Genomic DNA, 24,235 nt, shown 5'->3' with positions numbered 1-24,235 from the left:
GGGCGAGGAATGTAACTTCGTCCTGAACCTAGAGTTTAAAGAACGTTTGTCATCCCTTTCTTCCTACTTACCTGTGCGCTCAGTTCTTGATTTGAGGTGCAGGCTTCCCCCCACCATGTGAAGGCCACGTGTTCCTAGGAATGGCGTAAAGCAAAGAAACAATTACCATTCATTTACACGGAAAAGTTGTTGAGCGTTCTCAGACCCCCAAGATAACCTCTTTTGGACTTAACTGATACCTTAGGTCACATCTTGCCAGCAGATGCACAAAATAAATCAAGGTAAAAGCACAGATGCTCATGAACACAGGTCAGAGCAGTGGCCACTTGGGCCTGAGGTGTGGAGTGGGGTTCCTGGGGAAGGAGATCGGTGGGACCCGAGTGGCTGCTATTTTCACTTTTCCTCTTTTTTTTTCTAAAAGCAAAAATCCTCCTTAGATTTCTGTGGTTTCTCAGAAACAGATACTATTGTAGGTCCTCCCTAAGAGCAAAGTGGCCTAACGCACACTTTCCAAAATCGGGAGAAACCACTAGCATCGTTAAATAAGGCTGCTCTCCCCGCAAGGGTGAACACCACAGTTTTCTTTCATTTCAACTGAATCCAGCTTCTCCCAGTGTGAAGAAACTGTAAGAAAAGGAAATATTCTTATCTTCTTAGATCAAATAGATCTCTTGACAAAATAAAGACTGAATTCTTCTCAGGACATGATACAACTGACACCCAAAGGATTCAGCCCTCTGCAGAATTTCAAGCAGAACTTCAGGTCAGTGAGTTAAAAACAATTTTCAAAATACAATTCCAAAACTACATCCATCTGTCTAAAAAGACCTCACTTCCAAAACCCTGTTGTAAGCTTTTTTGTTTCCCTGGATAGGTTTTTCTTTCCATCTGAACTTTTACCTAAAGCAAGGACCAATTTTTACTCACAAGACCATCTCAGGAAAAAATTTGAGCCCAGAATGTTTCCTCTTCTCGAATTCCAAACACCCTTACCCACAAAGCGGGATCTTTTTGTTTGTAATAATCACTGCCTGCAGACATCTAACCCTTTTACCTGGAAATGTGTTTCTCAGGTTAACATCAACTTTATATTCAATTAATTGTTCAAAGTTCACAGGCTTTTAAACAGTCATCATCCTTTCCTGGGGCCATGGAGGGGTTTGCACTCAGCATGCTTCCCCATAAGCTCCTAGAAGGGACTATTGCTCTTTATATTTAAGAGGCACATGGGGACCTCGGTGTCCTGAGAGCGTGGGACCATCTGGTATGTGGCTCTCGGCACCTTCTTCAGACGCGGGCAGAGCTCCAGGGCTCTGTCCTCCATGCACCTGGAGGGTAGCCGTGGGCTCTAACTGGCCATAAGGGAAAACTCTCTGATGGAGGACAGGAAGTCCCTTCCTTGACTTGTGGGGGGACTGGGTCACCTCCCTGCTTCCTTCACTTTGAGGTGGAAACGGCTGAAAGGAAGACTCACCCCCAGGAGCAGCGCCCTGAGTGGGAAGTAAAGAACAGCTCGGTTCCCCTGCCCCAGATGGGAGCATCTGGAACCTCACGCAGCTCCGAAGTCTCTAGACTCCACTGGGGAAGGTGAAAGGGGCAGAGACTTGCTGAGCTTGCAGTGGCTCTAAGAACCACCCCTTTCAGGAGCTGATTCAAATAAAGGGGGAAGCGGCAGAAGAAATTTCCTTCGGAGTGCGCACAGAATTTCAGGAGAAACGAGAAGGTGCCCGGCAGAGCCTGGTTACGTTCTGATTTATTATACTTTTAAAAAGCCTGTGGCCCTCTTGCTCCAGCCTGCTCCTGAGTGACAAGGGACACGCGGTGCTGGGACCAGCTTTGGAAGAAGGAGGAGCAGCTCCAGGCCAATCACACACGCAGGAAATCATCGCTGTCTGACAGAAAAGATCAAAATGGGTAAGAAAAGACATTTGCAAGGCCACTGAGTTGGAATCATAAACAACTAGGGGGTGGGGCCCGAGGGGAAGCAACTGTAGGTGGAAAAAAATCAGTGTATTTTGTGAAGAGACTTTAACACTTCTCAAAAAATGAAAAGGAGAGAGAGAGGAAAAGGAAAGGGAGAGCGTCAGCGGATTCAGGTGTAAAAAGATGTGAACGGAATCCCCTGGCCTTGCAGAGGCCCTTCTGGGCTGCCGCTCACTCCCACCATGATGCTTATCTCTTACTCTGATATCTTCTGGGAGCCAGGCTAATTACCAAATTAACACCAAATTATCAAGTGGAAAACTCTTCTCATGCTTCAGCTCCTATCACCTCCCTGGGGAGGCCCCCTGATCCCTCCCACCCAACTCTGTCCTTGCCCCTGAGACTTACCCTCGCGGCACTTCCCGTGGGACAGCCCGGGGGTCACTTTCCATTTCTCGCCTCCTCCACTGGCCTGCAAGCCCCATGGAGGTGGGGTGGGGGGTCAGCTCTCACTGTTTCCCCTCCACCACCAGCAGCGTGCCTGACACATTGATTCATTCATTCATTCACTTCATTCACTCATTCATTCACTCAACAAACATTCACCAGGCTCCTCTCATGGGACAGGATCCATGCCAGCACTGGGGATCCCATGTCGCACGGAGCAGAAAACCGTGCTGCGGTTAGGAGAGGGTCTTCAAAATAGCTCTTCATGGCGACTGCTTCATGTGGAGGGATCTTTGGGGTGAGGTGGGCCCAAATCCCGCTGGGTGGGGCAAGCCTTCAGGAACCGGGGGTCCGGACTGAATGACTGTGGCCCAGGCAGTTGGGAGAACCCCCACTGTGGCCCCACAGTAACTCAGGACAGAAAATGTGAGGAGAGGAGGAAGAAGAAGAAGGTGGTTTCTTTAGTTGGGGTTGTTGAATATGATCCCTTCCTACAAGGCTAAATTTACCAACAAAATTTAGTTATTTTTGTCAACTCTGGGAGGAAGGAGATTTGTTTCAACTCTCTTCATGTCACAGGGTTGGGAGAACAGCCATAGACCATGCCTCCTCCACGTTACCCGCAGAGGGCTCTAACTCAGGGGTGAGTGGGGGCCCCGGGGAAAGGAGCCTCTTCTCGGGAGGCTAAGACCGTATCAAAGGTTATGTCAATTTAACTTCCCATTCCGTAATATACCTGGGTTTGTTCTCAAATTTAGAGATTATGATGTTTTAAAACAGCTTATCAATTAATTTCTTTGGCTTCTCCCTCGCCATTTTCCGGAAGATAAAGAAAAAATTCCCAACCCCTCAGGATGTCTCGGGTGACCCCACACATTGCTGCCATCCCCCTGGAGAGCCTGCTATCCAGCAGGAGAGGAGAAGTTCCCAGCCCGTCACCACCCCAGCTGCCGCCCCACACCCTAAGCATCAGGTCCACACACGAGAAGAGTAGTTGATGGGGTCTGGGCCGAAGGAAGGGAGCCAGGAAAGGAAGAGCTAAGAATCCTGCCTAGGTTCCAGAAGGTGCCTGGATTTTCAGATGCTGTTGAAACCCTTCGTTACACACCTGCCACTGGGGTGAACCCCTGTACCTCCCTCAGGCCACTTGGGGCCTGGGCTGATTCCAGGTCTCATAACTACTGCTCCGCCCATCAGATCGACCTCTTTTCTTGCCTGCTTCTGAGGAAATGCCCAGAGCTGCGCATTAGCTGAAGAGACCAAAGGCTCCTCCCCATCCTCCGAGGGCACTTGGGATGAATTGTCTGTAAAGTTCGAGTCAACTTTTCTGTTTTGCATAATCAATGCAGTTTTTCACTTGCTGGGCCAACAAGACAGTCCCAGCCAAATCGGCCATCAACTATTACCTTTTCAGAATAAACTTCAAATAATGAAGTACTCATGCTTTTCTGAAATGGCTTGAAAGGCTTATTTCCAGGGGGAGCCTGGGTGGCTCAGTCGTTAAACGTCTGCCTTCGGCTCAGGTCGTGATCTCAGGGTCCTGGGATCGAGCCCCACATCGGGCTCCCTGCTCAACAGGAAGCCTGCTTCTCCCTGTCCCACTCCCCCTGCTCGTGTTCCCTCTCTCACTGTGTCTCTCCCTGTCAAATAAATAAATGAAATCTCAGAAAGGAAGGAAGAAAAGAAGGAAGAAAAAAGGTTCTTTCCAGGCCAACACTCTGCTTGCTGGCTTTTATTTAGAAATACATTTTTTATACATTCACTTCAATTCTCCAGAAGAGACAGGGGCCAAGAAAGAGTAAATAAAGCAGCGGCCGAGGTTAGTGCCCATCCATCAATCCCGGAGCCCTGATGAAACCGCAGCCACGCAAACACAGCCTTTGTAGGCAGTGGCACTGGCCAGACCCTCTTTCAAAAGGGACCCTTGTTGCCCCTGAGGGTTGAGAGTTGAAAAGGAAGGCTTTTGAAAGCCATCAGAAAGTGAAAAGCAACGTAAGTGCATCCATGTAGCGCAAGAGTGTCAGAATTCATAATTAGGGGTCATAAATCTTTTTGCAACGGAGCAAAAATAAATAAGCTCTCACGAGCGCAAATCTAAAGGCAGCAAGCGTACACACGCTCCAAGTGTCAGCTTTAATTTATTTCTCTACTTGGAAAGGGGAGACTCTGGAAGCTGGCTGCCAATCTGGAGGGAGCCTCCTCGACTCTTCTTCTGGACCAGACAAAGGCTTGAATGTTGTAGGAAGAGATCCAAAGAATAACACAGGAAGCTTTTGACTTCTTACGTTGAAAAGGAGTTCTTTGCGGTGGCAGGTTTGGGGGAGAGAAGAGGAGGAGAACAAACCTAGAGTCATCTCTTTTGTATAATATGAAATGCTTGGCACGTTCAAACCATACCAACCAACAAACAGAAGAAAAGTCTGACTTTACCGTATGCTCCTTGACAGATCTGGAGGGGGGTTAGGAGAGATATTCACAAACCATTTAACTGCATTGAGAACTTTACTAGAGCAGCAAAGATATGTAGATAAATACATCGAATGCATTCACATAACTCAGAGTGTCCATAATCATTTCCCTTGTGAATGGAAACAGCGTCATTAGAGCATGACAATCGGAGGGGATCAATAGTAATGGAATTTCCTGAGAGCACCTTGTGGAAAAAGGTCAATGAAAAAGGTACCTGTGGAACTGATTCCTTGTCTTAGACTCAGCAGCATGAAAATACACTTTCCCCCTCTTTCTGCAGTCACTCACTTTAAGGCCTTGGCACAGAAAGCTTCCAATTAGCAAAATTAGCAAAGTAAAAGAGCTGCTCCAGGAAGGTTCTGGGTGCTCTGGGAAGATGTCAGCCGCTGCCATTTCCTGACAGCAGGGCCAAGAAATTTAGGATCGGAGTCCGTGTAGCACGGACAAGAGGTCTGTCAGTCGGTCATACAGGAATCCGGCTGGGTGTTAGTCACCAGACTCCTGGGGTCACCCCTGAGCTCTTGTGTTTCCCCAGTCTATAAAGGAGAAAAAGACCTTTGTTTTCCTAGTGAATCATCTCAACGTTTAAGATAAAACAACTTAAGAAATGAAGGCACGAAGAGTATTTTAAGGCAAGAAGTGCCTTAAGCATGTAAGAAATGTCTTGTTCCCAGACTATGGGAGGCAGCCCAAGGCGGAGGGTGGGCGGGAGTGTGGAGGGCGCGGGAGAGCAGGCTTCTCCAAGTTTCTCTTGAAGGCCAGTATGGGACGGAAGGCCACACATGAAGAGAGGGGCTGATGTGCATTTGCGCGTAGCTAGCTGCTCTGGCGGGTCGGGAACTTGGGGTGGGGGGCGCAGGGGCGTCAGGGGTCTTCCCCCGTAGCAGCCTGCCTCTTCCACAGTGGACACTCCGAAAAAGCCTAACTTGCTAGAATGGCAACCACACCCATGAATCTTCCGTTGTCAAGAAAAGCTAGAGAAGTTGACTCGCCCTTGGAATAATTATTTGGGGAAGAAAACACCCGATCTCTTGCCACTGTCCATCATTTCTGGAGCCAGATCCCATCACCATATTGGAGACAGGTGCCCATAAAGAAGGAGGCACTCGTGGCCTCCCATGACCATGCTAAGGTGTGGCCCCTCTGGTGAAGAGTCTCCCAGGTGCCAAGAGTCAGTCGAAAGAACCCTCTCGGCCTCTCATGACACACCTGTCGGAGATGGAAGAGGGAATCTTCAGGGGGGCTTAGGTGTGAGCCAAAGCTCCCCTCCCCCCAACATCACCACCCTTCCCACCTGCAGCCTGTCGGGAAACCAGCACATTGGCTCCCACCTGCTTGAGTTTTCTTTCATCTGAGAATGCCAACACCACAATATTTGTCGAATACCGTGGAATAAATAGTCCGCTGCTCTGGCAGTGTGTCGTTCTTAGCCAGCTGAAGGGGCATAATCAAACGGACGAATTCACTTCCTCTCCACTGCCGTCCTCCTTTGCAGGCTAGTCCCCACTGTCACCCAATCCCCCCAGGGAGTGGAAATGACTCCCTGGGTTCAGCAGGCTCCTGTCTTCCTGAGCTCCCCCACCCCTGCCACATCCCTTCATCATTACACAAAACCACAACGGCAGAACAGCGGGCGCCTTGCTGCTGAGTGCTGTGGGTTCCCCCGGCAATTTTGCTGACCCGGGCAGGCTCGGCTGATTTTAGCCAGATCTCTTGGTCGGCCGGCGAGGCAGCTGGGGGCCAGCTGGGAGGAGCCACCTCTGCCCCGCCCCCTAACCCCCAGCAGGTGCACCAGGTTTGGTAACGTGGCCGCCCGCGGGGTTTAAAATGAGAGCCGAAGCCCGCGAAGCCTCGTTTGGCTTAGATTCACGCACGGTGCGGTATTCTTCTAGGGCATTCTGTTGGCCGAAACAAATCACATGGTTGGCCCAGCTTTGAGAGGTAGAGAAACGGGCTCCACCCCTTGGTGGGAGGAAATTCTAAATTGCACGATAAAGGGTGTGGGTCCAGGGGGGAGGTGGTGAATCCCGATCATTTTTGCTTTCAACCTATCACAGTTTTCCCCTAAAGGCACAGGACAAACGAGCCTCGTGTTTCGTGTTGGAAGAGAACGCCCTTTCTATACTTTGAGCCCAGAGGCTCGTCCTGTCCTTACTCAAAGGTAAGAATTTATCGGGTGAGGAATCCTGGAACAGCAAGGCACCTAAGGAAAAATCACCATTTTTTTTTTTTTTTTCCTTTTTGAGGAGGGTTTTCTGAGGGGGGTTAGCTTAGCTTCCTGGTGACTAAAAATCTTTTCATTAACTGGGAAAGATTGTAGAACCAAAAAAAATTATAAATATACCTTTCACTTTAATTTCAGGTTTAAAGTTTGGGGCCTTTTCTCATCTGGCCTTACAGGAAAACCACGTTACCAGAGGAGAGTGGTTTTCTCTCACAATGTCCCTTAACAGAGGGTAAGTTTCCAAGCTTCTTGGTACATGGAAGTTGGTTTGTTCCAACTTCATGAGTTCCTGACAGACCTGGTGGGGTTTCACCTATATCAGTGTAAATATGAATAATAAAAATATAAATATAAGTCCATCCTATTAATATGCCTGTTTATCCCTTAGATGTCTGGATCCAATTTGACAGCCTTTGGGATTTCACAGAGTAGAACCGTCTCATCCCTGACGTAATAATTTTAGGAGATTGGAGAGCCAGGGCTGGAAATAGTCCCACCCAAACTGGGCGAAATCTGGGCTGGGGATGTTACCGATCGCGGCCTGGATCCCGGCCAAAAAAACCAAGCGGCGTCAGAGACCTTGGAGGATGGGAGGTTTACTTCACGCCAGCGGGCCCAGGAGAGCGTAATCTCTCCCGGGCTGAGCCCCAGCACAGACGCAGGGGTAGTTTGTACACTTGTACTTCGTCTCTGCGCCCCTCTTGCGGCTGCGGCCGGCGGGGCAGGGGACAGCGGGAACGGCCCTGGGCCCGGGACTGGGATTCCCCTGTGGGATCGTCAGCCGCCTCACCGCGCAGGTTTTCCTTATCCTCCTCGCCTTGCTGCCTCCTTAAACACCTGGTTGAGAGCCTCGTGTTTATTATAGCGAGTGAGGAGCGACCCGACTCTGGCCTTGGCACTTGGTGCAGTGATGCAGCTGGTGAGGGCGTTAAAATACAAGGACCAAATGCTACTGTGAGGAGGAGCTTAAGGAGGGGGCCGGTGAGGGGGCGAGCCAAGGGAGCTGTCGTGGGAGGGAATCTCGCAGAGGGGCCCGCTGGAGGGCCTCCCCGCCAGCGTTTACTTGCCCCTGCACTTGGGTGAGGGTTTCTTGGGTGCCCCCAACTTAGTACAGAAGCTACAGTCCTGTGAGAAGAGGCAGAGCCCCCCTTGCGCGGCTGGGAGTCCGTGGAGTCCGCGCCTGTTCTGGGGGACCCCGAGGCCAGCCAGTTGGGCTGGCGCTGTGGGTCGGGGGCTGAGCAAGGGCAGGAAAACGCGCCGTGAGCTGCTGAGCTGCCCCTGGTGCCGAACCTGTGACCTCCCCACGCCCGCGGTGCCCAGGGCAGCTCCCGCCACGGCCAGCAGGCTCACGAGGAGGGGAATGGCCGTGGGGGAGCGTCGGGGTGGCTGGCTTTTCATGTAAGTGGAGCGTCGCTCCCCGGGGAGGACTGAAAGATCGGGTAAGGGACTGACAGGTGGTGTGATCGTGTGGGGTGTCTGCCCCCCCCCCCCCACCCCGCTGTCCGGTCGGGCAAGCTGGAGGCAGGGAGGAGGGTAGCAGAAGACCAGGACTGACTGGGGTCGGGAAAACCGTAGTGAAAGGCCCTTAGGAGTAGACGGCAGAGGGCCTCCAAAAGTGGGGTCCACAACGGTAGTTAGAGGGCGCCATCGTGGCTAGGCCGACAGCAGATAAAGCCTGTGGACAAGTAAAGGCAGGAAAACACCCTAGGGTCACCCGATAAACAACAGCAATGGCAAGTCTCTGGGGGAAAGCCCAGTCAGAAGGGGCAACGTGTCCGACCTCCAGGATGAGGGCTATCATGCCAGTGAGAACCAGGGACCACAGCGAGCAGGTATCCGTCCATCCGTGGGTGGGGTCTCGGCAGAGGCCAAGCCAGAGCGGGTCTGCGGGTTTGGCTGGACTTTCCAGTGGCCTGGCTTCTTGTCCAGGTCTGGGCTTTTTCGCTCTGGAGTGGTGGGCCCATGGGGTGACACCAGAGACCTTAAGGGCAGGAGGGGTGGTTGGGACAACAGAGGGAGGCCCTGTCCACTGTGGTTGGAAAAGTGGTCACTTTTCCCAATTTTTGAGCCAGACTGGGTCTCCTGCCTGGAAGGAGTGCACCTGGGAGCCTAAGGAGGTTGGGGTCCTCTTAATGGTGTGCCTTTGTCATTTATGTAGGGTGGGCTCCAGGGTCTGAAGTCATCTTTCTATTTCTTTATCCCCCGTCTGATGTAAGTTTCCTGGAAGGCTCCCCAGGCACGGGGGAGGTCGTCCTTACACTAATTTGGAGTAACCCAGCGTCCCGGGGGTGGAGCGGGCCCGCAGGAGGCTGGGGCAGCGGATCTGACCGTGGGATCTGACCGTGGGATCTGACCGTGGGATCTGACCGTGGGAGGCGAGTCTCCCGACACACCTGTGCTGAGGCTCCCTTGAGGGTGCGGTTCCTTCACTTTACCATCCCTGAGTGTCGGGGCCTGGGGGGCGGTGTGGAGCCTCCTGGTGATGCTGAGAGACTTGGTCAAGACAGCACAGGGTCCGCTACAAATGCGGGCCCATAGTCACTCTGGAGCGTTGATGGCGGGCCAAACCGGGGCACGGGCTCCCACAAGAGGACTTTGGCTGCTTCCCAGCTTCACTCCGTCATGGTGGGGAAGGCCTGGACCCATCCAGAGAATGGGTGCATCCGCGCTGGGAGCCATCTGAACCCCTGCTCGACTGCGCGTCTGCGAAGTCTATTTCTAGATCACCGAGAGGGGCTATTCCCCTCCTCTTTTTAGTGTCACTGGGCAGAGGGACTTCTTCCGGGGGTGTCAGGGCCATGGTGAGGGCTCTGTCCGTGTCCTCACTGACTGTGGTCTTGGCAGCCTCCTCTGCGCTATGGGGTCGTCTCCTTTCTGGTGTCCCTTCCCTGCAGGATTGCTACGTCCTCTGGAAGTCAGACCTTCTGATAGGCTTTTTGCAGCGGTGAGGAGGCCCCTCTCTTTGTAGATGGCCCCCTGGATAGACACAGGAGCAAAGGCTTCCTGAGCGCCCGTGTGGAAGCTGACCCACTTGCCTTCACTGAGGGTGAGGGCTCGACTAAGGCGTATAGTTCAGCCTGTTGTGCTCACCATCCTTCTGGTGATGCCTTCGCTTCTAGGACTTTAGTGGTCGTGGTCACTGCGTAACCTGCTTTTCAGACACCTTGTAGATAAATGCTGCAATCACTGAACAGTGTGAGTTCTGAATTTCTTACGGCTAGATCCCGTAAGTCTGGGCGGCCCGCATAGACTATCCGTTACTTTGGAGCAGTCATGGTCTAGTTTCTCCCTCTTCCGTGGGGAGGAAGGTTGTTGGGTTTAATGTCCTGTTTCAAGGGTGACCCATGGATTCTGGCAGAGGAGCCCTTGGTACTGTGCTAGCCGAGAGCTGGACAGGAAGCGGTATCCCTGTGTGTTCATGAGGGACGTTGACGTTAAGTTCTTGTCCCAGGGTGAGCTTGTCTCCCTCCCTGCCAACACCCTGAGGCACGGGGGCCATCCTGCTGCCACGGAGTCCAGTCCCTCTTACAGATCTGTAACTGGCCGTTGTCTGGGCCCAGCAGTCGCCATGAGTACCCCGGGCGCTATTTTTTCACATGCAAAGAGATTGGAGGATTTTTCTGTGTTTGGTAGGCCCAGGGCTGGAGCCCACCTCAGGGCAGCCTTTATCTCTGTGAAGGCGGCTTCTGCTTTTTCAGTCCAGGCAGGGGGTTCCCGGTTTGGTTCCCCCCAAGGGATTATAGAGGGGTCTTGCTGTTGCCGAAAACCCAGGAATCCGGATGCAACAGAATCCTGTAGCCCCCAGGAATGCTTGTAGGCCCCTTTTTGTCTGGGGCTGTGGCAAGGGGATGATTGCTTTTTTTCCCCTCTGGTCCTAGTTCTCTTCTCCCTTGGGTAAGGAGGAAACTGAGATAACAGACCCGTTGTTGGCAGATACGTGCCTTTTTCCATGAGACTTGGTATCCCGAGTCTGACAGGAGCTGTCAGAGGGCCTTTGTGCCTTTTGTGCAGTCGTCTTGTGTGTCCCTGGCGAGGAGGAGGTCATCCACATCCTGGAGGAGGGTGCATGGATTTAGGACCACTGGGTGGAGGGAGACGGCTACCTTGTTGATGGCCCACACGTCTTGGACTGGTCGATATCCTCCTCCTGTCTTCTTAACTGGAGGAGTGGGAATATTTCAAGTGGACTAGCACTCGATTAGGATACATGCTTTTTAAAGTCCGGCCGGATGTTCTTGAATGCAATCTTAGCTTCTTGGGGGAGGGGGGATTGCTTTGCCTCTGGGGTTGGGCTCCCGGGATCAGTTTAATGATGATTGGGGTCCAAGTCTGGGCTAGTGCAGGTGGGTTATCTTTAGCCCATACTGAACATGAGCCTGAACTCTGGTGGCCCGTTCAGCTGGGCCTGGGTGCAGAATGGCTTCCATTTCTTTCTTGGTGCAGTAATTGCTAAAGACCCCGTCTCCTTTTGCCCTGGGTTTAATCGGAGGCTGGTGTGCCCGGTAGGCTCAAATGTTATCTGAGCGCCAAGCTTAGAGAGTATATCTCAGCCCAAGAGGGGGATGGGGCTATCAGGTAGATAAAGGAATTCATGTCGGACCCTGTAATCCCCGAGTTTACACTGATGGGCCTGGCAAAAGGGTTGTTGTATTTGCCCATGTCCTGGTAGCCCCAAGGGTGGTCACAGTCCTTTTGCTGAAAGGGGCCACTGGGGAGGTGACAACAGAGTGCTCGGCCCCAGTATGAACCATGAAATCACTGGTCCCCTATTTTTATTTTGACCACGGGCTCCTGGGGGCCTTTTAAAAAGAAGAGAGCCCGGTTCCCTTCAGTCTGAGTCTGTTTCCAAAAGGCCTATAAGGTCCCCTTTCCAGGGTTTTTCCTTGTAGAAGCTGGGGTTTTGACTTTCTCCAGCTGGGACATACTTTTTTTTCTTTTTTTCTTTTTTTTTTTAAATGCCCCTTTTCTTTGCAGTAGGCACATTGATCACTGGCCAAGGGGGTTCTGGGTCCCCCCTTTTCCATGCTTGGGGGCTCTCTGTCTTATAGACCGCCCACAGGGCCACTTTGCAAACTTCCCCAGCATGAACACGTGGGCTCCTGCGTCCAGTCGAGGGGGTCGGCAGTGGAGGAATGTTGATAATACAGCATGGGACGGCCGGGCCAGACTACTCTGTCTTTACTGTGCCTCTCGGTTCTCGCTGCGCTCGTACCAGCATTTGGAGGGCGCTTGGCCCGGCCTGGGGCACAGCCTGGCTGCTGGTCCTGGAGAAAGTGGATCCTCTGGGCTTGGGTTCTGGGGAGATGAATGGCGGTGGAGCGTCTGGAACTGAAGGGGGCGAGGTGAGGACGGCCTTGGGGGTGCAGACGGAGGGAGCAGGATCGGTTTAGCCTCGGGGTCTCCGGCTAGGATCTGTGGAGGCGGGGGCTTCTGTGGTGTTTTGGGGCCACGCGGATGAGGCAGTCAAGACCCTGGCCTGTCCCTGCCTATTGCAAGTGAATTGCACTCAAGGTTGGGGGGGGGGTTGGTCTGGGCAATTCCAAGCCAGGAGTCCATGTATGGAAACTAGTTGGGGTGTTCTGGCTCCCCTGTTACAACAACTTGTCACACTGATGAACGGCTGAGACAGCCAGTGTCCCTTCTGAAGGAACACATTAAACATTAAACGTGGGCCACTGTAACTCACACAGGGTTCTCCGTTTGCCGGGATGCTTCTTAACTGCATAGTCTTCTGAAAACCCCTTCCTGAAACTGCTCAGACCATCTAGGACCCTAGGTTTGCTCTGCCTTGTGTGGTGGCGCAGAGACCGACGACAAGGTGGGCGCCCCTCCTGAGGAAAGACCAGGCAGATGCCTGCCTGTCCACCTTCCCAGAGACGACTTGGGGACCTCTTAGCCATAGGGAGTCCGTATAAACCCCGGACTGGCATGCCAAGGGCTCGTATGAGACCCTACAAGGTCACGATGGAAACGGGTTGGAGCCCACTCGGACTCCATGGTCTCAAGACCGGGAACCCACAGAATCAGTCCGCCTGACAAGCCAGGTCGAAGTGCACGTTCACTCAGGCAGTCACACCGAAGTTCTTACAGCCCACCCCCAAGAGGCCCTGAGCTGTGGAATTCCTTTCGGAAGTTCCTTTCTGATCCCCTTTTCGCGGGTGTTTCTGACCTGAGTGACCTCCCTCTCGGGGAAGTCCTACCTGTGAGACCTTGCAGGTCTCCTGCTTCCACCCTGACACGTGGGTCTGACTGGTCCTGGGGCCCCAGGCCGCACCGGAATCCGACGTCGGAACCAGGTCCACACCTGCCAAGTCTCCTTTGAGTCGGGTGGGAACGGTGGAGGGGGGCTGGTCCCAGGCAACCGGGTGGGAAACTGCCAAAGATGAGGCAGGACACACCTTCTCCCTCCGACCCCTCATTTGGTCACCGCCCCGCCGTTGACCCCAGACCGGTGAGCGCAATGGGCCAGCGTGGTTGGGTTCCCTGGTCAGGGAACCAGATGTTACAGATCTCGGACTGGATCCTGGCCAAAAAGTCCAAGCGGCCTCAGAGACCTTGGTGGATCGGAGGATTATTTCATGCCAGGGGGCCCGGGAGAGCGTAATCTCTCTGGGTCTGCGCCCTGAGCACAGACTATGGGGTAGTTTGTACACTTGTGCTTTGTCTCTGCGCCCCTCTTGCGGCTGCGGCTGACGGGGCAGGGGAAAGCGCAACGGCCCTGAGGCCGGGACTGGGATTCCCCTGCGGGATTGGTCAGCCGCCTCACAACACAGACTTATTTTCCTCATCAGGGAGGCCATTTCCCATGGGCCCCTCCGCGGGGAGACCAGCCTGGGTGACAGAGGCCTGGCTCACTTTAGATACCCAGGGGAAGTGACCATTCTCTTTACTGGAGGTGGAAAATCCAGTGGACTAGCCGGATGGTGAAGAGATTACTGACTATCCCCTCTCCTGCCCCTGTGACAGGGGACTGGGGACTTTGTAACTCTTCCCTCTGCTGCTGTGTTCTTCTCCTCCCCTTGACTTTGGGTTTTACTAGGTGTCTTGCTTTGTCTGACAGGGTATTAGCAACATAATGCAAGGAGGGCCTTGCCCTTTTCAGCCTCTCTGGAGGACCGTGCCTTGGGGAGATGAACAAGCCCAGGAAAATGAGGAGAACTTAGCACATGCTGGAACATGCGGGAATCATCAGAGCTGCCCCGGTCAGCCTCTCGCTCAGAGCCGGTCTGCCCCAGCTGACCAGCAGAAATGTGAGATGTGAGCCCAGATAATTTTTTTTTTTTTTTTATGCTACCACGTTTGGGGATGGTGTGTTATGCAGCCATTTGTGGCAAGACCTGACTGATAGGAGTCCCCACGGAAAATAGAACAGATGATAAATTACAAGGGAAAGCCTAGCATTTGGTGTATAATAGGGAATTTTTTTTATAGCTGCAAAATTTGGGGAATTTTTTTGCTGTTGTTGTTTTTAAAGATTTTATTTATTTACTTGACAGAGATCACAAGTAGGCAGAGAGGCAGGCAGAGAGAGATGGAGAAGCAGGTTCCCTGCTGAGCAGAGAGCCCGATGCGGGGCTCGATCCCAGGACCCTGGGATCATGACCTGATTCAAAGGCAGAGGCTTTAACCCACTGAGCCACCCAGGCACCCCTGGGGAATGTTTATCAGTGTGACTTCACTGGTCCCCACCGATATTCCACTGGCATCCCAGATTCCCTTGGTAACAGAGACAACCAGATGTAAATGAATAGAAGAGAACTTGATATTTCAATCTGTTTCCATTTTCTGTTACAGAGTTTCATACCCTGAAGAAAGCATATTAATGCACCCTGCTTCAGCTCTCACCCAACTTTATTCTCAGCCCCTTACAAAATTTGCTGTTCTCCACTTTTCTTGAAAAATTAGATACTTTATATTCCAGATCCCCCAGAATATACCTCTGGGGAGTTCTTGGAGTCAATTAAAGTAGAATAGATTTTCTCTGTCTCTAGTGGGGGTTTTTGAGTTCAGAGAGTCCATGTGTTTTCAGAAATTTCTGCGCAAGTTTGTGTAAGTGTTTCTGTGGAGGAGGGGCACAGTGTCCCCTAGATTCAGAAAAGATCTACAGTCCCATGGAAAGAACGTCAGCCCTTCTGGTCTGTTCTTTCCTAGCTTTGCCAGATGTCAGCATCTCGTACCTTCCACAAGCCAAAGGAAGCACTTTAGGAAGTAGGAAGGATTGAATCCCCTGCACCCAAGGAACCCCACTAACTCTCCAGATGGCCACAATCACTAGCTTTTGTCAGCACAGAAACAAGACAAAGCGTCAGCTTTAATTAGCAGTATTAGAAGTTACAATATTAGGGGCGCCTGGGTGGCTCAGTCGGTTGAGCATCTGCCTTTGGCTCAGGTCATGATTCCGGGGTCCTGGGATTGAGCCCCTGATCTGGGGAGCTCAGCGGGGAGCCCTGCTTCTCCCTCTTCCTCTGCTTGCTGCCCCCCTGCTCCTGTTCTCCATCAAATAAATAAAATCTTAAAAAAAAACCAAAAAACCCCACACACAAAGTTACAGTACTGTAACATCCTATATTAGCAGTAATAGAAATCCTCATCCTTTCAGTGATCTGGAAGGACAAGCTCTGTCTTCCAGTGAGATTGTCTTGGGGGCTTACAGGCTCAATTTCTAAATCGGGGCTGTCTCACCATTTCGGGTGCACCTGGCCACCTGCCTTCTCAGCAGAAACGGCCTGTGCCAGGTAGGTAGACTGAGCGTAGTGCCCTGGCTCTTATGTCCTAGAGAATGCACAAATTTGCTGGGAAGACTTTAAAATCCAGATTTCTAGGTCCCCTTCTAGAACTATTGAATTGGAATCTCGGTGAATTCTGCATTTTTTAGAAGACTATTTTTTATTTATTTGGCAGAAAGAGAGAGCCCATACGAGCAGGGGAGAGGGCCAGAGTGAGAGGGAGAAGCTGGCTCCCCGCTGAGCAGGGAGCCCGATGCCGGACTCGATCCCAGGACCCTGGGATGGGATCATGACCTGGGCTGAAGGCAGACCCTTAACCGACTTAGCCACCCGGGCGTCCGAAATCTCCATTTTTAATGAGCTCCCAGGTGATTTGGTGCAACTTGTCCACAGACCACACTCCGAGAAGAACTAGTTGAGGGACACCCAGGTCCAGAGCAAGTCTCTGAAGCTTTTGAAGTCTTCCTTTCTTGAAATTCTATTTCCTTTCAGTCTGTAAATGGGGGCGGATTTAAACACACACACTTCTAAAGTTTCTACCAGCCTAGAAATAATGTAATTTCTAAGATTTCCCATTTCCTTCAGGCCCTGTGCCCCTCTGCTAATTTGTAGGACTGCTGTTCTCCTGGGCAGACTTTAAAGGTTTAGGCGCCAAGGGGGTGCTCATCAACTCAAACTGAGGAGAGCAGGCCAGGGCCCACCGCCCCAGAGTTACTCAGGCTATGCAGCTGGCAGTGTCGGGCATGGGACATAGAGTCAAGCATTGCTTGAATTTCTAAACCAGTTCTTCCCAGGAGAAATGTCGCAGAGACCATGGGCACCCCCGAAGTTATCTTCAAGAATAAAAAGGAACAAGGCCGTAATGAGGAGTACAGAGCCAGAGGACAGGGAATGCCATGGCCCGCCCCCGCCGTGTGCAACATCAAGGCCACTGGTGCAATGTGGGTCTCATTAATGGCTCAAAGACAATATTTCACAGAGTTATAAGTTCAAGATGTTACTGAAAAACCCATATTGTGTTTTTTATCCCCACCTACCCCGTCCCCAGGGTTTTCTGAAATCATTTTTTAAAAAACTTTTTTTAATGTGGTTCCACCCAAAGGGTCATATTTCTAACGGTCTGGGACAGATCGCACCGGGCCAGTGAAACCCGAATCAGTTTGGTAGAAGGATGATGCGATTTCCTCTGCCTCTCGTGGGGAGAGGGGAGAAAGCTGTGAACCTGTTAAGTACATAAGCAGGATCATGTGGGTGGCCCCAGAGAGGGACACCTGTTTTGCTGCTCAATGCAAGATCACAAACACAAGTTTTTCTGTAACACTATCTTACCTGAAGCTTGGCCAGCGCTGTGAAGCCTAGAGAATTTCTAGAGAAATTTAGAGCAAGATCTCACAGGGTCGTAAAGATATTGTCTTGGGGGAAAAAAAGCCACCACACGAACAGGAAAACTCTGTAACATCCATTTTCACAGATGCAGACTATTCCATGATCTGGCTACACTTGTTGATGGTCGACACTCAGAATGTTTCCATTTTTTTTTTCTTCTGTTACAAACAATGCTGCAGTCAATGAATGTATGTGAATAAGTGTTAAAATGGTACTTTGATTTCTGGAGGATAGTTTCCTACACATACTGTCGATGGGTTGAGTATTTACAGGCATGGACATTGGACATTTAAGTATATTGGAATATTATTTTCAAAAATTATGCTAATGAGTCTTATTATGCTAACGAGTCTTGTATCTAGAAGTAGATACAAATGTTGGTTTTCCCACACTTTTGTGAGCACAGGTTGCTTTCCCTCCTTCTTCCCAAACTCTATGAGCATCAGAGGATTTTATTATTATTTCTGTTTGCATGTCCATGTTTCATGCTGAGTTTTACCTGAGTGTGTTTTTTGGGGGCCTCTTCTCTCCTGCGAATGCCTGTTCACAGCCTTTGTCACATAGGGTCTGTTTCTTAGGAATCTGTAGAAGCTGAATTACATTAACACTTGGTTTTTCACATGTGTTAATAAGTTTTTTCCCCAGACTTGTTTGTCTTTTAGCTTTGTTCTTAATCTTGTCCTTTGACACACAGAGATTCTTAATTGTTAGTCAACTCTTCGTGGATTCTAGGCTTCCTAAAGGCTGATGCCACCCAAGGTGATAAAACCTGCGTCTTAAATTTTCTTTAAAATTCCTACAGTTAAAAAGGTCAAGAACGTTCACTCACCCATTTGAAAGGCATTTTTGTGTATATCCTGTGAGGTTCGGGTCTTGGTGTTCTCTTCCAACACTTAAATACAGGCATACACCCTATCCTCTGCTGAACTGAAACAATGTGTGGTCATAGAAGACATTCTTTCATAGTAAATTTTATATTCTCTATTTTTTCTAAAAATATTTGGGCAACTCTTACATAGCTATTTTTTACACAAAAACTTTAAAATGATTTGTCTTTAAAAAATAAAATGGATGCCTGGGTGGCTCATTTGGTTAAGCAGCCAACTCTTGGTATCAGCTCAGGTCATGATCTCAGGGTCATGGGATCGAGCTCTGTGTTAGGCTCTGCACTTGGGATGGAGTCTGCTTAAGATTCTCTTTTCCCCTCTCCCTCTGCTCCTTTATCCCCCAACTCATGCACCCTCTTTCTCTCAAAAAAAAAAAAAAAAAAAAAGTTATGTATAAAACTACCCACTGTAATTTTGACTACATCTTATATGATTGAGTCTTCCCATCCAGAAACAGGCTATCCATCTACTCAGGTCTTGTCTAATGCCCTTTAATGCTATTTTACCATTGCCGTCATTTGGGTTCATAGCCCACAGTTAGAACTATGTTGCTGCTGTGAATGCAATTTCGCCAGGCAGGCAATGCTCATCATTCGCAGATTCTATATTTGCAAATTTGCCTTGTGGTGGAAACACATTTGTAACCCCAAATCCATACCTTCCGTGCTTTCACTGTCGTTCACGCGCCTGGGGAGAGAGGGAGACACATCTGCGTCAGCTCATGTGCACGTCCCCAGCTGAGATAATTCTCTGCCTCTTCGTTTCAATTTTCATGCTGTAAGCAAGTGTCCAGCTCATGGTATATTTAGGGCTATGTTTTTTCCATTTTTGTGCTTTTTGTTAGTGATTACAATGGTTGAAATGGCCCATAGCCACAGTGCTGAGATATTGTCCAGTGTGCCTATGTGTAAAAAGACTGTCATGTGCCTTTGGGAGAAAATATGTGTCTTAGGAAAGCTTCATTGAAGCATGGCTTATAGGCATGGCTTGGCCATGTGCTCAATGTTCCTGAAGAGCTATATACAACAAACAAACGTCTCTAAACAGAAACACACGTTAAACAAAGGTTATGCAGTAGTTGGTTGATGAAAATACTATGACCAAAAGCTTGCGGGAACCTGTGTATTTCCCCTAGGAGCGATGGGTCAGTATTCACAAATTCAGGGTCTGTGGCAGTTGTATGGAACAGAACTCCCACGAGTAACATGAACTAGCTGTACAATAGTCCCCCTTATTCATGGTTTCACTGTCCCCAGTTTCAGTGACCCATGGTCAGCCATGGTCCAGAAGCAGATGGCCCTCATTCTGAGCACTGAGCTTGCTTGGCTGGGAGCCTGGTTCTCCCTCTGCCTGCTGCTGCTCCCCTCTGCTTGTGCTCTCTCTTTCTGACAAATAAATAAAATCTTAAAAAAAAAAAAAGATTGACAGCAGCCTAACACTACATCACGTGCCAACATCGCTTACCTCACCTCCTCTTAACACCCAGACAGTTCATCATCTCACATCATCACAATTAGAAGGATGAATGAGTACAGTAGAATTAAGGTATCTTGAGAGAGACCACATTCACATAACTTGGATTGCAGTACATTGTTATAATTGCTCTATTTTATTGTTGTTAATCTCTGTGCCTAATTTATAAATTAAACTTTATCATAGGTATGTATGTATAGGAAAAAACATATTTAGGGTTAAGCACTATGCAGTTTCAGGTGTCCACTGGGGGTCTCAGTGTATCCCCCTGGATAAAGGAGGACCGCTGTATGTTTTTATCTGTTATCTTTATATCAGATTTTGGTATTAAGATAATGCTATCTTCATAAAATTAATTAGCAAGTTTTGCATCCTTTAATATGGTCTGGAATCATGCAAACACATTAATTTCTTTCCTTGGGCCAATCTGTAATCAAGGCTAAACCCTCCCTATTCTATTTTCCAACCTAATTACATCCAGCCATATTGTCAGAGTTTCTTCATGGTAATGAGCTAATCCAATAACTGTTTATATCAAATCTTTTGCTATTTAAGTTAATAAAATTCCAACAACATAAAGTTACTTCACATTTGAATGAAAACCCCTTCCCATTATGAATTTCTTCCTGAGAAATTAAAATTTGAAGATTAACTTTTAAAGAGATCAAAATCCAAATCCTCAAAAAGTTAAAAATAGAACTACTCTACAATCCAACAATTGCACTACTGGGTATTTACACAAAAGATGCAAAAATACAGATTCGAAGGGGTATGTGCACCCTCATATTTATAGTAGCATTATCAACAATAGCCAAAGGATGGAAGAGCCCAAATGTCCATTCACTGAGGAATGGATAAAGATAATGTGGTGTATATATACAATGGAATATTATTCAACCATCAAAAAAATGAAGTCCTGCCATTTGCAACAATGTGGATGGAGCTAGAGTGTATCATGCTAAATGAAGTAAGTCAGAGAAAGACAAATACCATATATGATTTCACTTATATGTGGAATTTAAGAAAGAAAACAGATGAACATATGGGAAGGGCGAAGAGAGAGGGAAACAAAGCTTAAGAGACTCTTAATTATAGAGAACACACTGAGGGTTGATGGAGGGAAGAAGATAGAGGATGACTAGATGGGTGATGGGCATTAAAGAGGGCATTTGTGATGAGCACTGGAGATTACTGGAATTCTACTCAAGAAACCAGTATCACACCAATATGTTAACTAAAATTTAAATTAAAAAATAAGTACTTAAAAAATTTAAAGATACAGAACTATTCCAACAACACAGCAAATCAGTCAAAATCCAGAATTCTTTTTTTTTTTTATTAACATATAATGTATTATTTGTTTCACAGGTATAGGTCTGTGATTCATCAGCCTTACATAATTCACAACACTCACCATAGCACATACCCTCCCCAATGTCCATCACCCAACCACCCTCTCCCTATTCTCCCACCCACCCTCCATTCCAGCAACCCTCAGTTTGTTTCCTGAGATTGAGTTTCTCATGGTTTGTCTCCCTCTCTGGTTTCATCTTGCCCCTCCCTTCCCCTATGATCTTCTGTCTTGTTTCTCAAATTTCTCTTATCAGTGAGATCATATGACAATTGTCTTTCTCTGATTGACTTATTTTGCTTAGAATAATACCCTCTAGTTCCATCCATGTTGTTGGAAATGGCAGGATTTCAATTTTTGATGGCTGCATAATATTCCATTGTGTATATATACCACATCTTCTTTATCCATTCATCTGTTGATGGACATCGAGGTTCATTCCATCATTTGGCTATTGTGGACATTGCTGCTATAAACATTCAGGTGCACATGTCCCTTTGGATCACTACATTTTTGTCTTTGGGGTAAATACCCAATAGAGCAATTGCTGGGCCCTAGGTTAATTCTATTTTCAACTTTTTGAGGAACCTCCATACTGTTTTCCAGAGCGGCTGCACCAACTTGCATTCTCACCAACAGTATAAGAAGATTCCCCTTTCTCTGCATCCTCACCAAAATTTGTTTCCTGTGTTGTTAATTTTAGCCATTCTGACTGGTGTGAGGTGATATCTCATTGTGGTTTTGATTTGTATTTCCCTGATGCCAGGTGATGTGGAACACTTTTTCATGTGTCTGTTGGCCATTTGGATGTCTTTGCAGAAATGTCTGTTCATGTCTTCTGCCCATTTCTTGATTGGATTATTTGTCCTTTGGGTGTTGAGTTTGATAAGTTCTTTATAGATTTTGGAGACGAGCCCTTTATCTGATATGTCATTTGCAAATATCTTCTCCTATTCTGTCATTTGTCTTTGGTGTTGTTGACTGTTTCCTTTGCTGTGCAAAAGCTTTTAATCTCGATGAAGTTCTAATAGTTCATTTTTGCCCTTGCTTCTCTTGCTTTTGGTGATGTTTCTAGGAAGAAGTTGCTGCAGCTAAGGTTAAAGAGGTTGCTGCCTGTGTTCTCCTCAAGGATTTGGATGGATTCCTTTCTCACATTGAGGTCCTTCATCCATTTTGAGTCTATTTTCGTGTGTGGTGTAAGGAAATGATCCAATTTCATTCTTCTGCATGTGGCTGTCCAATTTTCCCAACACCGTTTGTTGAAGAGACTCTTTTTTCCATTGGACATTCTTTCCTGCTTTGTCGCAGATTAGTTGGCCGTAGAGTTAAGGGTCCATTTCTGGGCTCTCTATTCTGTTCTATTGATTATGTGTCTGTTTTTTTGCCTGTACCATACTGTCTTGATGATGACAGCTTTGTCATAGAGCTTGAAGTCTGGTATTCTGATGCCACCGGCTTTGGCTTTCTTTTTCACCATTCCTCTGGCTATTTGGGGTCTTTTCTGGTTCCATACAAATTTTAGGATTACAAAATCCAAAATTCTTTTTTTTTATTTTAATGCTTTTATTCCTTATTTTTATTTTTTTCAGGGTTCCAAGATTCATTGTTTGTGTGTTACACCCAGTGCTCCATGTAATATATGCCCTCCTTAATACCTACCCCAGGCTTACCCATCCCGCCCTCCCCTTCCTCCAAAAACCTGTTTGTTTGTCAGAGTCCACAGTCTCTCATGCTTCGTCTCCCCCTCCAATTTCAAAATCCAAAATTCTTAAACTACAATCTAAAAGATATAACATCCAAAAGCTTCTGCCCTGGTGAGTTAAAAACCCAAAGAAATTGAGGTTTAATATTCCTCCTCCTCTGTCATGTTTGATTTTGCTCTGATTTTGCTCATGATCTCTAGACCTCCCTCGATGCTTGGGTGGAGAGAGCATTACTCATCGGCAGTAGATGGGTTGCTCTCTGGAAAGGTGTAATTCCTTCTGGACCAGAGAAGTTGAACTTCCAGCCTCCCATACACCCTGGCTTTAACAAGTCCAATGTGTTCAAAGAAAGGTAAGAATATCCTAACATCGGCTTTATAGCTACCAAATTTAGGAAGCAAGCCAATTTGCAGACCCTATATTCAATTATCCCAGATAAAATTGTTTTCAGATAGTTTAAGACAGTTGTGAAGTACAAGGCAAAAAGTCATTGGTGTCTGAAGGAAAGAATGGAGAAGATCTTGAGTCAAGTCACCAAGATACTGGTTAATCTCCATCAGTTGTCCAGAGTCCACAATTTAGGAATTTAAACTCCATTTGAAGAGATCTTCCACCAAGAAGTTAAACTGGGCACTATGCATTAATACACAGGGGAGAAAGTTTCCTGTACGTACTGGATCCCCCTTCAGAAAGCGGCATTCTTAAACATGCTCTGTTCTTGCTAATTACCTCTACAGTGATACAGTTCCAGGCACTAAGCCTTCATTTTCCATTCACCATATTCAGTCAGCTGAATTACTGTTTTTCTTTGGGTCTCACGTTTCTGGCAACTCGATGCTGTGGTGAGTGTGGCTCTACCCTGGGAAATACGGAACTCTCTTGTGTGAACTGGCATTTTTGATGCTGGGTACCCCGTGGCTTCTCTGCGGAAGCCTGTGAAACTTACCAGGAGAATGCCAGGGATGCGCTCTCTTTCATTCCCCAAGTCTGTTTCTGCTGGAAGATCAAAGCTGCTCTTGCTAATTGTGAAGTTTGGGCTCCTAGAGCCCTTCTACCATGGGGCCGGTCCTTAATACAATACGCTGTACAATTTGGATCCTGGGCACCCGGAGCTATGTTCAAGGTAACTCATCAATCTAGAAAAGGGTATCCAGCTACAACACCGCATACTCTGTGAAATATCAATTACACATAAACAACAAATACTTTTTTTAAAAAGATTTTATTTATTTGACAGAGATAGCAAGAGCAGGAATATAAGCAGGGGGAGTGGGAGTGGGAGAGGGAGAAGCAGGCTCCTGTTGAGCAGAGAGCCCGACATGGGGCTTGATCCCAGGACCCTGGGATCATGACCTGAGCCAAAGGCAGATGCTTAACAATTGGGCAACCCAGGCGCCCCACAACAAATACTTTTTAGTATATCCCAAATATTGCATAAAATATACTTCAGTACTGAAATTTGTTTTGTGGGGGTGCCTGGGTGACTCAGTTGAGTGTCTGCCTTCAGCTCAGGTCATGATCCCAAAGTGCCCAGATGGAGCCCGCATCAGGCTCCCTGCTCAGTGGGGAGTCTCTCCCTCCCTCTACTCTTCCCCTTGCTCATGCTCTCTCTCTCAAATAAAATCTTTCAAAAAATTTGTTTATCT

Source organism: Enhydra lutris, unplaced genomic scaffold (assembly GCF_002288905.1).
Source record: "Enhydra lutris kenyoni isolate GAN:26980312 unplaced genomic scaffold, ASM228890v2 scaffoldscaffold99, whole genome shotgun sequence".
In the NCBI taxonomy this organism is placed as follows: domain Eukaryota; kingdom Metazoa; phylum Chordata; class Mammalia; order Carnivora; family Mustelidae; genus Enhydra; species Enhydra lutris.
This window is presented reverse-complemented; position numbering follows the sequence as displayed.